At 38.0% G+C, this 15,408-nt stretch overlaps 1 protein-coding gene across 2 annotated transcripts in view; it reads right to left on the bottom strand.

The window, feature by feature from the left end:
• LOC106521336 (interleukin-1 receptor accessory protein-like 1) overlaps positions 1 to 15,408 on the bottom strand; it is a 362,538-nt gene that overhangs the window by 322,736 nt on the left and 24,394 nt on the right. The window lies entirely within an intron of this gene.

Raw genomic sequence — 15,408 nt, 5'->3', positions numbered from 1 at the left:
AGATTGCTCTATACGTCTGTATACCTGCAAAATGACGTAAAATCCTTATAACTTACGGACAATCCATATAAGCTGACATGTATGAAATTGTGTCAATGTTTTTAAGCCTTTAATTTCGGAGCCAGTTTTTAAAAGAAAATTTGGAGCGTCTTTATTAAAATAGCTCAAACAATAGGTGCTTCGCTTTGAATAAAATTACAAACTTTCTGTGGGTATAAACCTGGGTAATTCCCTGCTAATTATAATAAAAAATGCTACAAAGGAGGATTTGAATGGAACCTGCTTGTATCTTCAGAGTGAGGAACAGTGGGAAGAAAAGCAGCCAAGGCCTGAAGAACGGACTCAACCTGGTTCGTTTCCAAAAGCTTGCAGTGTGTCACTCTCCTGCAAACCAACAAAAGCGTGCTCCTTGGCGAGCAAGAGTACATCCTTTCTCCCTTCCCAAGGAAAAAAGGGGGGGAGAACTGAAAAGCTCTAAAGTTGGCAAGATTCCTTTGAGACCTGATTCACTGTTTTCCTTCTTGTCAGAGAAATAAGTTGATTGTGCTTTGACCCATCTCAGCTTGGTTRAAAAAAGAATGAGGGGGGAAAGAAAAAAAAAGCTGAAGAGAAGATAAAGCGAACAAGAGTGTAGTGTTTCTTTATTCTTGGCTGTCACTTGGCAGAGAGGGAGACTGAACAGGGAATCAACAGTGTTAGGGAGGGATGTGTTCGAACTTTGCATTAAAAAAAGGCAGTCCTGAAAAAAAGGCACACGCTGAGTGGCTGGCTGAGTTGACAACTTGACAGCCTCAAATGCTACACTGTTTTCATGATTTCTTGCAACAACTTATGCAAGTGGAGTTGCATTGTGCTGCAGAGGTTTAATTAAAAAAAGAGCAAAAGTACAATTTATGCAAGTTTCCAATGGGAACACTGAACACCGCAAACCTTCACTCCACTCCATCCTTTTGTTTGAATACTTTTACCAYCTTTAAAAAAAGAGGTAGAAATGATTTACAGCTTTCCACATTACCTGATTTAATATCATTTTCAAAAAGCTTTAAAAATAAATTTCTTCTCTAAGTCTTTTTGAGTAAAACACACGGCTCTTGTTGAGTAGTGTTAATTTCAAAGTCCTGCTCAGTGTACGGTGCGTCTACACATAAACGCGCTTTTAGTCGACGGGCTTCTTTCATCTTATTCCATTATTAAAGCACCCACTCATTCGTTCACTCCTGCATTGGAAGAGAAACCTTCCAAAGCTTAAACTGAACATGTTGACACATCGGTTTAAGGGGAGTTGGGAGGAAAAATCTCATGGGTTCTTTCTGTCAGGCTGTCAAACAAAACTGAACACAAAGTAAAAAGATAAATCCTTGTATAAACAATACATTCTGGTGAACWCAGATTAGTCAGAAACTATGGTCTTTTTTCAATACATCAAACCAAAATCTTTTATAAAGCACATTTAAAAACAACTAGTGAAAGTAAATCAAAGTCAGAATATGTACAAGAAGACGTGTAAAATTCACTTTTTTAGCCGATACATTTTGTTATGACTTGGAGTCTCTAGGAGTGCCGGAAAGTTGAATTTAGTCTCTTCAGGTGCTGCAAAAATATCTTTATATTCTGTTTGGTTCAAATTTTTCAGTTCGTTGAGCCTTCTGAACTATGACGCTACAGTATTTGCGATGGAACAGATATAAGGTATGGATTTACTTACTACAATTTCCTCTGGCTCTGGRTCAGACTGGATGGAAATGTTCACTTTAAATCAATCTCCAAAACAACATTTTACCAACTCAAGAAGTTAGAATAAAAAACAAAGTCTATTTTCCCATGCTCATTCAGGCTTTTATTTCCAGCTGACTGAATTATATTGGTCTTCTAACTGGAATCTCCCAAACAATCACAGCTTATTTAAAATGCTGCAGCTCAAGCCCTGACTATATTACTTTAGTCTTTATACTGACTCCCAATCTGCCACAGACTTCAAACTTCTACTACCGGTACACAAATCACTAAATGGTTTGGGTCCTGATTATATGACTGAAACACTAATGAAGTATGAACCTAGTAGAGCTTTGAGATATACGTATGAGGTCAAGTCACATAGTGAAGTTTAGAGTTTAAACCAAATACAGTAAAACACCTTTTAGCTGTTTTGCCACACAAATTGTATATTTAGCTTTAATTGTGAGTATTTTTTTTTAAAAATCTCCTCTCAAGGGTATGACAGATTATTATTTCCTAATTGTTTTTTACATTTTCGTTTTTAAATTGTCGAATTAAAATGGTTTTCTTTCTAGTTTTATTGCTTTAATGAATTTCTTTTTTTGTTGTTGTTTGATTTTGTTTCCTCCATTTTGTTTGTCTGTTTGTTTGTTTGTAGCACACAGAAGTGTCAAAGTTTCCCGTAAATGTTGCTAACAGTTGTCGGTCAGCTGTGCATAATGGCCTGGAATTTCCTTAAAATTGTCCTTGTTTAAAATCTCAAGTAGCAAAATAACAAACTGTCACGTCACGTTTATAAGGAGTGCCACCCAACATGCTGATGTCATAAACAAACATTAGCAATAAGCTACAAAAGTTACCATGTGTACTTATTTAGCTTACTGCAGGCTCATAACTTCATTAAACAGAACTAGCTAAAATTAGCCTGTTGAGATACAAACAATACTAAAGTGGAGAACAGAGGAAAAAATACAATTAGTTAATTTAATTTAGAACTGTAACAAAATTTTGAAAGGGTTGTTCCATTTTTTTTCTGCATTTTAGTACTTTATTTTATTTAATTGAGTCTTGAGGGGTCTCTGGAACTTTAGCCAACAGTAATGATAAATTTAATTTCAGTATGGTTGCAACCATCAGGTTCAAAATAACAGCTGACAGACTTCAAATCACTAAATTTCAACTAAAAAATAAACTACTTTTAAATAATACATTATATCACTATGGTTTTTGCTTGTTTATGACACTAGGTTCAGATTAGTAAATTGAGTCACTCTAAATACAGAGGCAGATTATAAAAAAGGCAAACTAGTTGAAAATCAATCTTCTTCCATAACAAAATGAAATGTATCCAACTTGTAGCAACCCGGAGAGGGAAAACTGTTTCAATCAATAGAAAAACCAACTGACTCAGTTACAACAGTGGAATAAATTTTGAAGAAAATGTAAAAACGCAGAACCATAAAGTCTCCTCACACAAGTTCCTGCTCAGCCACGGCCGTCTATCATCCTGGGTTGTGAGCTATTATTTAGCCCAATCTCACTGCACTCAAACAGATACTCCAAGCATGTAATTTAAAGAAGAAACACAGAGTTTTGACAGTGCTTTAAAACCTAAGAGGTACTATTTTAGGGACTACATCAAAAGTGAAATTATAGATGCTTCTGCAGAAAAGCAATCCTACATGGAGACTTTTGGTAAAACAGCCTTTTATCAGACCTAATTATGAATAATGATTACAGGATTGGAGGAAGTCACTAATCAAAGGAAGTGATAACAGTTTTTTTTTTTTTTTTTGCACAGTAGTTAAGAGAGTTGATTGGTGAACACGAAGACAAGTGGCAGCACTGGTAAGATGGAGTGTGATGAATTCTTATAGAAAATTGCCATTTCAGTTGTGAAGGAGGAGATATAGAATGTACAGATGAGCAGAGGCCGAGTGCAGGCTGATACAGAATGCAGAGGTGTACCCACATGGATTATTCATGCAGCGAAGCCCATGGTTAAATGTGTGATATTTTTGGGGCACRGTCCCATCTTACCCTTCAGGACATTTGCAGAGCAGTAAGAATACAGCTTTATTCCTCCCTGTGGGTTTTTAATAGCATGCGATCAGGGGGGTATTAAAATAATTTATGAGACCACTGTTGCTCACGTCCAAATTGCCCTAACATGATGACAAATGTTACCTTATTTACTTTTTAATTTTCTTTTATTGCTCTGTTTTATTTTCTTAAGGGAGTGTTTTTTTAACCACTAAATCTGTGAGTTAGAATTTTCTAAACTAAGCAGTGGACAGCCTTCTTTATGTTTAAATCCTCTTTTGGGCTAAAGCTCATTATCATCCACACATATAATCTTTTAAATTGGTACCAAACATCCCTGCTGGTATAGTGAGCTGCATAATTTGCTAAAGAAGCCTGAAATGAACGTCTTATCTTTTAGAGAGAAATATTATAACTTAGATAAGACAACATATTGTAACAAATGCCGATTGCCTACAGACAGTGTTCTGTGCCAGTGAAGAAAGAAACATGTAAAAGGAGAAAATATTTTTTTTTTATTAGATTCATGTTCAAACCTTTAGGCATTTAAATGACAATTACTTCTAGTATTGGCTATACACTGCATGCAGGATTTCCTTAGAAATATATTTAGTTTAAGAGAACTATGCTTTAGGTAATGTTTACTTGATTGACTCATGTATCATCCTATTAGCTCCACCTACACTTCCACAGGAAAAAAAAAGCATTGGGATTTTTGTAAATCCAATCACAGCTGAGGCTTCATCAACCCTGTCAGTCAACCAAAAACTAAAATGTATTAAATACAGTAAATAGCTACAAGGCAACAAATCTATGATCCATGTAAACACCAACAATTAAAACTTAAAAGGAAAGTTTGGATCTTCGAAAGTAGAGTTGTGGAACAGTGATAAGTATTAACTGTTTAATATCTTTCCTTTTGTAGATAGCTCTGTAAATGACCTCAGGTTGGAGAAATAGAGAATATTAAAGGAATTGACAAGCTAATCCAAGATAATTTCAGAATGATTTATGCACGGTGTTTTGTAAACCTTTGCACCACTATCAGTTTCACATTACACAAATATTCTGAAAGAAATACAATATTCTTGCAGGACGTTGCAGGCTACACCAGCAGTGCTACAGCTAGCTTCTGCTGCTGTCATATGTGTTTGCAAAAACTCTTTATATAAAGCTAGTATTTGACTGGGATACAATTCCCAGTCAAATTTGAGAGGGAGTCTTCAACATGTCTCCAACAAAGGCAGATGTTCTGAAATTCCTTGCATGAGATAAAGAGGCTTAATTTGATTTCTGTAAAAGGATGAGAGCTGGAGTTTGACACATGCATTGGACCTATAAGACAATACATGTTTTTTAAAGCATGCCACTGATGAATGATGATTATTTAAAAACTGGTCCAAATCTCCCTATTTTCATTTCCACAGTGTATTCCTGTAGATTGAATCCAAAAATTTGGGGAAGCTGCCAAAGTGAGAACAAAGCAGGTTAAGACAAGTACAATGTGGGCTGAGGTGGGAAATGAAATCATGTGCATGTCCAAGAATACAGTTTTACAAGCTGTCCACATAGAATAGAATACATAGAATCGTGATTTTCAAAAATTGGCTGCACAAAATGTAACTACAAGGCATGGTTGCTTGGTCAAAAACACTGAATTCAGTAAGTCTGGAACAGAAAATGACAAATTTGCATTTATTTATATATTATTTTTATTTTAAAATTTTTAGTTGTCAACTAGTTGCCAACTGTAACTGGCTGGTTAGTTATTACAATAAGTGGAGAACTGCATAATGAAAAATTGATTGCAGTGTAAAAGGTTTTAAAATAGCTAATACATGAGACACTATGAAAGCTTTAAATCTGGAGTTATTTTAAAATGGCATCAATCTACTTTACTCTTGGTCCTGTTTGGACTATCCACTAGTTAAACCAGTTAGAAATGAACTATTTCTCCAAACTACAGTCATACAAAGAGCTATCGATAGCAGATGTAGTCTATAACATGGATATCTAAGCCCTCAAGGGCCACAATCTTACGTGTTTTACTTGTTTCCCTGCTCCATCACACCTTATTCTGTGACAGTCTTGCTTTGTCAAGTTCCACAAAAGCCTGTTAATTAACCATTCATTCAAATTAGGTGTGATGGAGCAGGAAAACCTCTAAAACCTGCAGGATAGTGGCCCTTGAGTGTCAGGGTTGGTCACCCCAGGCCCACCATCTTTGGGTAGAATCCCATCTAAAAAGGTGAACTATGGCTTTAAGTGCCTACAGCTACACACCATCTCTTTCAAGACTACAGCTGCCTACATGCTTTCATGGCATTTTCCCCCTAATAGTTGTGGTGTTGTAACATTGTTGTGGGTCAGGAAACAAGCTACTGAGAGACTATTCTGCTCATCAATCAGATGATTGATCCTCATCAATCTCATGCGGTGGCCTGTGGTATACGTGTCCCATTTCAAACACCAATAGTAACCCTAACAGTCAGAGCTCTATATCTGTCACACTTGGTGAGTGGCCAGCAGGAGGGAAACAACTCCATGTGGCAAGCCATTTTATTTCTAATACCACGAGTGTGATCAATCTCCCCCGCTGTGAACGTGCGCTGCGATGGAGGCAATCATTCAGCGTTTCTGACAGGTATGTGGTATTGACTGAGGGAAGATAAAATGGCAGTGTGCACACACACGTCTGCTTTCAAATGTGTGCCTGTTGTGACAGATACATTCCAGCTTTCCATTTCAGCTCAAACCTTTTGAATGTTTTAGTAAAAATTTATTTTTTTTTTCATTTTAAAACTAAATATTTTAAGACTTTTACTGAAAACTTCTACATTAATACAGCTGTCTTACTGGAATTGTGTGACATTTCAAAGGGATACAATGGATGTTGAAACAAGTCACCTCTGCTGTGCTCCTTACCCTCCTTTACCCCTCAGAAATTATTGCTGACAGTTTCCTGCCATTTTTAACATCCCTTAATATCAATTATAAAGTCAAGTGGTCCGCTGTAATTGAATTTGTGCCGTGCACTGATGTCCCCTGTTAGGAGACACTGTCTTGTCCAATTAAGAGGAGCCTTATTACTGGCCAAACTGTGAGTTGTCCTATTAATGTGGTGGTAGCAGAGATGGAGGGGGTTCTATCCTTCAGCTGACGTATTAATGCTGACATCCTCCCAGAGTCATGGGGAGCAATGGGTGTGAAGGCTGTAAATTTATTCGAGTGCAAGGATGTCCTTGATTCTTTCTACTGCAAACGCAGAAAGAAAGAAAAAAAGTGCCAAAAAGGGGGAAAACTGATGTTGTTGATCAAGGCACAACATTAAAACAAAAACATGCTATTTTAATATTGTGGAGTCCTGTGATAATGATATTTGGAGAATTACACCCTTATTTGTGAGGACTATGAAACCCTCCACATTTTCTTGACTCCCTCCCAATATCTCTGGTCAAGGCCAACATTGCCTCCCTCAGTCCTCTCATCACTACTATAGTGAATCATTCTTTTAAATCGCGCCCCCCCCCCCCCCCCCCAACACACACACACCTTAATCAAACCCTTCTTTCAAAACCCAACACTGGACCTGGAAAACCATAAACTTATTTCCAAACTTCCCTTTCGTGTCAAATTCATGGTGAAATTAGTTTCTGTTTATATCAGAATCAGTTTTATTGTCATTCAAACATAACATCAGGGATGCAATGGTAAAATGGTAAATGGACTGAACTTACATAGCGTTTTTAAGTCCCTCCAGACTCCAAAGCGCTTTATACTACAGATATAGACCCATTCACACACACATTCACACACTGATATAGTAAGCTACATTGTAGCCACAGCTGCCCTGGGGCACACAGACAGAAGCGAGGCCGCCATGCACCGGTGCCACTGGACCCTCTAACCACCATCAGTAGGCAAAGTAGGCAAAGTGTCTTGCCCAAGGACACAATGACAGATGGCTGGAGGGGGGATTGAACTGGCAAGTTTCCGGTTCCAGGACAACTCCCCTAACCACTCCGCTACAGCCGCCCAATGTAGAATGAAATTGCAGTTAAGAACACCCGTTCAAGAGAAAGACACACATAACAGACATGGGGGAATGGATGAACAGGTTTTGTGTAACATGGTCACGCTACCTTTTGCAGCTTGAAAATACACAGTAGGAGAGATGAGTTAAAAAGGTTGCTCTGATCCTATGTTTGCATCATAAACACAGAATCATATGCACAAAAATCTACTCGCTACGGAGCAGACAGCTGGTGATGGGGATGGGGGCGGCTTGGGGTCAAACACATGAGATGGGGGCGGGATTCAGTGGAGTCGGTGACATTGAGGTTGATTTCTTCATGCTGGAACTGATTCTGGACCAGCCAGAGTCCTGAGACCAGATCTTATTGTCTCGTGCTCAGTTCAGAGAGTTCAGAGTTTCCCCTTCCTCCTTCACGGCCTTCAGACAGGTCCCACACGAGTGATACGGGGGAAAGGGAAGGCAATCAAGCCCTTGTTGACGTATCATCCCGGGGAGTTCAGATAAAGGTGCCAACTGAGGCCAGCAGCTGGGATCCAAAAAGATAAAACAAAATTGTTTTGGGACATGCGGCCTTGAATTTCTAGCTGCTTTCAGTATTACTGCATCTCTGAAAATGGTGAAAAAAATACGAAATATTCTGAATTACTTGTCCTTCTCACCTTCCACTGTCTGAAGCTTCACCCAGGTGTGATCTTTATAAGACAGAGGCACGCTGCTGAGCTGTGATTCTTGTCAGAATCACATCCAGCTTGCAACTTATCTCCCCCAACATCTGAGTCTGTGCGCTCTCAGAATGGCAGATTCCATCCATCGCTCCCGACAGCTTCTCAAAAGACCGGACCGCTGCCAGGATCGCTTTCAATAATGTCAATTGCGTTCTGAGACCAGTTGACCAAATCCATAATTCCTTTTTGTTTCGGACAGTAGGTAGAAGAACTTGAAAAAGCTGAAGCAGGAAAGGAGGGGCAGGTTCAGGAGAGAGCAAAAAAGCGTCAGACTCCTCTGAAGGCTAAGCCAASAAAAAAAAGGATATTCAAGATATATATTCAAGAACACCTGCAAGACAACAGAATTTTGGATATATTTTAATTTGGTTTCCGTACTGCTCATACTACTGAAGCAGCCTTGGTTCGAGTGACTAATGATCTGCTGATCAATGCTGATCGTGGCTCATTGTCGTTTCTCATTCTTCTAAACTTACCAACAGCTTTTGACTAGGTGGATCATCGCATCCTTCTCCATTATTTTGAGAACCTTGTGGGGCTTTCTGGCACGCTTTGGAGTGGTTTCGATCATATTTAACAAATAGATCTGAATTTGTCTCCATTGGGCATGCCAGATCACAGACCCACTTTATTTCCTGTGGTGTGCCCCAGGGATCAGTTCTGGGACCCCGGGGACCCCTTCTTTTTTAATTTATATATGGTACCACTTGGGCACATTATCAGCAGCGATGGGGTATCATTTCATTGTTATGCTGATGACACTCAGTTATATGTTAGGATGGGGAGCAATGTATCTGAGACCCCACCATTTTCTTCTATTTCCACACTTTCAGTCTATCTGGCGGAGATAAAGGCATGGATGAAACAAAATTTCCTCCACCTTAACAGCTCAAAAAATGAAGTTATTAAAACTGGCACTTTACATTAAATTCAGCATCAGAAAATTCTGAGTATTACTTTTTCTGATCAGAACATTCCACTTTTTAATACAGTCACTAATCTTGGTGTTATTTTTGACCCACAGCTTACCAAATTTAGGATATTTGCAAAATTTCATTATGCCACCTCAGAAATATTGCAAAACTTTGGTCTACACTTTCCCTCACTGATGCAGAAAAACTTGTCCATGCCTTTATCTCTTCCAGACTTGATTACTGCAATGCTCTCCTCATTGGAACTTCTGTGAAGAATGTACACAAATTACAGTATGTTCAGAATAGTGCTGCCAGTATTCTGAGGGTGTGYAAATTTGAACACATTACCTCGTTCTTCAGTTATTTCACCGGCATCCTGTTTCTGCCGGGATCAACTACAAAATCTCCCTTCTCACTTTTCATTGTCTGCATGGAAATGCGCCATCTTACTTACAAGATCTCCTCACTCTTCACGGTCCCTCAATCATGCTCTGCTCCTCGAATACAAATCTTCTTCACATTCCCAAGACTCGCACCTGCACTATTGGTGACCGGGCCTTTTCTTGTGCTGCTCCTCAGCTGTGGAATACATTGCCTCCTCATCTGAGGGCTCCACAGACCGTAGCGTGCTTCAAAACAGGTCCAAAAACATTTCTTTTTACGCAATGATTTAAAAGATTTCCTTTTAGCTAATGTGTTTTGCTCTTATCTTTTAATGTTGAATCTGTATTTTATGGTCCTTGTTTTGTTGCTATTTTATATTAATTGTTTTATTGATTGTTTTTATTGTAGCACTTTGACATTTTTGTAAATGTGCTATAAATAAAATTAATTTTTTTCTTCAACACTTTGTGCATTTTAGCATCTTGAACACCATCATTTAAATCAGTTATGGGCATCGAAGCAGCAAGTCTATCAAAGTGGCAAAATATATTATATGGATGCTAAATATGAATGCATGCCACTTGGACTTAACGTGACCTGAACTAACCTTAGTACAAATCCATGGCACAAAAATAATATATGAGATTTGCTTCTGCTCTTGAATGAACCCCAAGGTCTTGTTGTGGTGTGTTTTATTTACAGCTAATAAAAAAGCAGAAGGAGAGAAGGGAGTATTCCATTTGAGAATGTCGAATGTCAAGAGCAGTCTCTATACATATATGTATGCAACTATAATGCATTTACAGCAAGGAAGTCTTGTTGGGAGTAAATTGCTGGATGACTGAAAAAAGTAAGCATCAGTTGTCAAAGGTATCCTCAATAACAGGCAAAAAATAAGGACAAATGACTGTACTTAAGCTACTTGGGGTGTGTGTGTGTATGTATGTGTGTGGGAGTGGGGGTATGCAAAAGCAACTTTTTCGAGCTTTAGATCTTGTAATGTCATTATTCCCTCATCAAAAAACATACCCAGAGTGTTGCTTTGACTCACCCATGCATGTTTGAGAAATCATTGAATTTCCTGTGGCCATGTGGAGCTGCCTAAACACTTATGTGCTACAAAGCACCTCCCTGGAGCTCCCACCCCACAGAGCATCCCTCCCCTGAAGCATTGTTGTGAAGTGGGAGTGCCATTAACAATGAAAGGTTACTAAAAGAGACTGAGGCAAATTTCAAGGYGTTTGGATAGAGTGCTTTTTCACAGTTTTTGGTATTTGAATTAAGTTGCTTGATTGTGGTGTACAAGTGAACTATGTGCCGGGAAATACATACTGTACACACACACCCCCGCCCCCCATTCTTAAGAATTTGTGTTAAAAAAATGTAAAGCAGAACTGTGTACCATACGTCAGTTTTGCTCAGGCAGCCAATCATTAGACAGGAAAACTCAAACTGGTTCTTGATAAATAAATGACACTTATGTGTGTTTGATTCACACAGTGACTGTTTTAGCTGCCAAGTAATCAAATGGCACTTTTAAGGCTTCTGCAGAGACTCTCCTTCAAACATGTCACGTTTAGCTATTTAATTGAGACAATTTATGTTTAGAGAGAAAATTTTTAATTTAGATCACAAATATAAGTAGATAAATTCTAATTTTGGTATTACTTATAAGTCATTACCACCAATGTGCAAAACATCAAAGAACAAATAATACTTATACAATAATATTAAGCATGCTATATTCAACAATATCAAAATTGCATGTTTTTAAAAGATGGTACAGCCTATGCAACATTCACATTTTGTTAAATAAATCAACAAGATGTTTTATAAGTCTATTTCAGAAATATGTGGCTTCCCTACCAGAACATTGTGACCTCACACTGCAATTTTTCTGCAGTTTTGTCCCTGTGAAACAATTTGATTAAACTTCAGTGAACAATCAACAAATTTTTATATGGAACAAATACATTAAAACACCATTAAACTGCCGTTTCGCTAACCATGACATTATTTTGGTCTACAGCAAAATGATGTCTATAAAACAAGCAATCTTTACTGCACAGACATTTATTAATTTGGAGGTAAAAAAAAATACTTAGCATATGACTAAAAGCCCATTTGACAGTTTTTGTGTCATTTGTGTCACTCAGRGTTTCCCTCTAAGAAAGCCATAAGTCCAACTTCTGCCAACTTTTACACCTCTGCTATCACAAACTGATAACCATGCAGATGTGATTTTCAACAATTAATCAAATATTAAATTCCCATCTGAGCRCAAAGAATTATGTTTTTGTCACACCAGAAGCCTATTATCCTTTCAAGGATTAAATATTGCTCGCCACCTTTCATGCCAGAGTTTTAAACTAAGATCATTTTATGAGAAATGGGTTTTAGTGTTTCATTCAAACTTTGTAAATTACATTGTATTTCACACAATTTCAGGAAATACTGCGAGAATGTGTGGCGTCTTGGTGCTTGAAGTATATAATAAGAATAATTTCCAGTTATTACCACACCAAAGTTTAGATCAATAACTGTAAAATTACCCAAATTAGCAGCATGTTTGCATTTGCTACTTTTGCAGCTTCATTAATGAAATTTATTAATCAGTAATAAATGTACATTCAATGATTACTTTAAAAGTTTCATTAAAAACATCCCCTGGTTCATGAGATATTTTGTTTACATGACAGACAAATTAACGCATGTGCACACAAACTAGCAGAAATGGACAAACACATTATTACCCTCCAATGGCAGATAGTTTGCCTTTCACTATAGTGTTCACAGAATGAGAAACCCCCACAGCATGACGATGCTCTCAAATTTACACAGATGATATCTGCAAATCATAGACTGATCACCGCTGAGTGAAAATCCACAACAGTGCATTCACGAGCTTTTACTGATGTGATGTGCTGAATTAAGCAAAAATATACATAATTATTCTGTTTGCCCAACCATTCAAGCCATAATCAGCAATCTAGCACAGAAGAATCAGCAGAGGACAAATGCTTATGTTCTTCTACATATGCATGCTGAGGATTAGTATGGCAGATATGCATTGTGTGTTTGAGCATCGTACCTACCCCCCGCCCCCACGCCCCGAGCAGAAGTGCAGACAAAGCATTAATCAAAGACGAGTGTTTTGAATTTAATAATCTACAGATATTCGCTGTGCACATGCAGTGCTGTGAAAATGAGTTTCCAGTGTTTGTATGTGCCAGCAAAAAAAGCAAAGCCAATGAGACGGCAGATTCATGGTCCCTAAGGATGTCAGTCAAGTCATTTAATTTCCTTTAATGGGCTGACACATATTTGAAGGTACAAATGAAAAACACTCCATTTACACTCCAGAACTGCAACAATTTCCCTCTTTGAATAATTTTCGTTGTAGATTTAAATGTAGTTAATGTAAAAATGTTTGGCCCCAAAAACTAGAAACACAAGCAAGACAAATGAGAGTTTACAACAAAAATGGTATTCATGAAAATATCTGCAGTGTTTTAATCATTTCTTATACACTCATGACAAAACACTAACTGTGAAACGGAAGTCTCCAGTTTTAAATAGAAAGCGTTATTTGTAATACAGTAACTGTGTGACCAAACACATTACAAGAGACTCCTCATAAACAAAGAAATCCTAAACCTTTTGAAAATATACCTGCAGCTGGACCACACTGGGATACTTACCTTGCTGCCCCTGCTCCCTCGTTCTGTTCTATGAAAATGAAAGCGAGGCAATTTTAACGTGGCTTTCAGAGCCCAGAATCCCCTTTTATACAACAGCTCTCTAACTTGCAACCAGCGTGGCTTCTAATAAAGCCATGCAATCTAAAATAAAAGGAACAAAGGACAGGGGTCTGGCTCAAATGGGGTGTTCATTTATCAGTGGACACGTTTCAAATCCTTGCTCCAGGCAATGGCTCGTGAAGCATCGGAAGAGATAGCCCATGGGGGCTTCTGCTGGGAAAGCAAAAAAATCCTTTGATGAGCCTTGGGCCATTCTTGCACCTGTGCCTAATATGCATGGGGAAAAACCCAGACACAAGCAGTCACAGGATAGAGGAGGGGAAAATGGACAGTGGATGCTATTGTGAATGTTCCTTTAATCTGCATCTACCTTTCTTTAAAACATAATCATGTTTGGCATCTTGAGAGAAGAGGAATCTGGCATTTGTGCAGAAAACACATTGTTTACTTCAACCTCCACTATAGACCATGGTTCTATTTGGCAGGGGTGGGAATCTTTAGGCACCTCATGATTAGATGGTGATTCAGAGGGATGCAATGTGATCATCGATGCATCTTAAAACCTGAATGGTTTATTTTACAGAAACGTTTCCATGAACATGGGAGGGGATTGTTTCAGACTGAAGGAATGGTTCTATGGTTTTTTTGGGACTGGAAAAGAAGAATAACGTGATAAAGGGATGCTCTGAAATGGAGTTTTCCCCTTGCAGTTTCTTCCCTACATTCTGAATCCAGTAACAAAATGGGTAACAGTGTTACACTAATAAATGGTGAGCAATATCCCTAAAAGCCACATTAATCACAGGCTATAGAACAACAATCAGAACAGAAGCTAGTTTAAAGGAGACATATCCTTCTTTTCCACATTTAAATCATTCAGTTGGGGCCTATATGAAGTGGAACTACATTGCTTTGGTCTGAATTCCTCCTTACTGTAACTCCACCAGCCCCTCTTTCGTCCCTTTTTTGAGGTGTGTCTCAGATCAACTAAATTGATGCTTTCTCTTTAAATCCAAACGAGGTGCTTCACACTCTGCTCCGCTTTAGTTTCCAAAGCGGTTCATTGTAGTTTGATAGAGGGGTTTATGACTATCTAGTGTCGCAAAAACTTTTTTATTTACAAATTATTTCAAAGATTTTGACAACTGAAGACTTGTCCATCCAGCCTTACWTGTTGGGACGAGTCTGACCCAGTGCAAGAGTTGTAAGTTGGTAAGTCCTGCCCTTATTCGGCAGTTGCATTGCAAATACTGTGGCATAATAGTTCCAAAATTGTCACAGAAAACTGGAGGGGTTGAAAAATCTGACCCAAACAGAACATACATACAGTATATCTGCACAGCCCTGGGAGAGACAAGTACTCAACAAAATATATTTAATGACTAAAAATGTAGATTTTGAATATGTCCCCTTTAACATGGAAAATGCTTCAGAAAAGCTCAAGCAATAAGCATTGTAATTACCACCTAAAAATTATGCACAAATTAAAAGTTTACATTTACTTGTTATGATAAATGTAACTACTGGAAATAGATCCTTAAGAGTTCAGAAAGGAAACGTGAAAACAAAGCTTGACCTCAACATGTTTCTACTACAGGAAGCAATGGGRTTCATAAAGTGGCAGCAGAGTGTAACGTTAAAATAAACCTTTAATATTTGAAAATTAAAAGAAACTTCTCTGTCAGTTATGTGAAACACATAAAAACATATTTTACCTCCTACTCTTAACACCTGTCAAGTTAATGTTCATGGAATATTTAAGGCAGAAATAAATGGTGCTTTGTTACATTAATGCCAAACTACTCAATTTATTCGTATATATGTGTGTG

This window comes from Austrofundulus limnaeus, unplaced genomic scaffold, assembly GCF_001266775.1.
Source record: "Austrofundulus limnaeus strain Quisiro unplaced genomic scaffold, Austrofundulus_limnaeus-1.0 Scaffold107, whole genome shotgun sequence".
Taxonomy (NCBI): Eukaryota; Metazoa; Chordata; class Actinopteri; order Cyprinodontiformes; family Rivulidae; genus Austrofundulus; species Austrofundulus limnaeus.
This window is presented reverse-complemented; position numbering and strand designations above follow the sequence as displayed.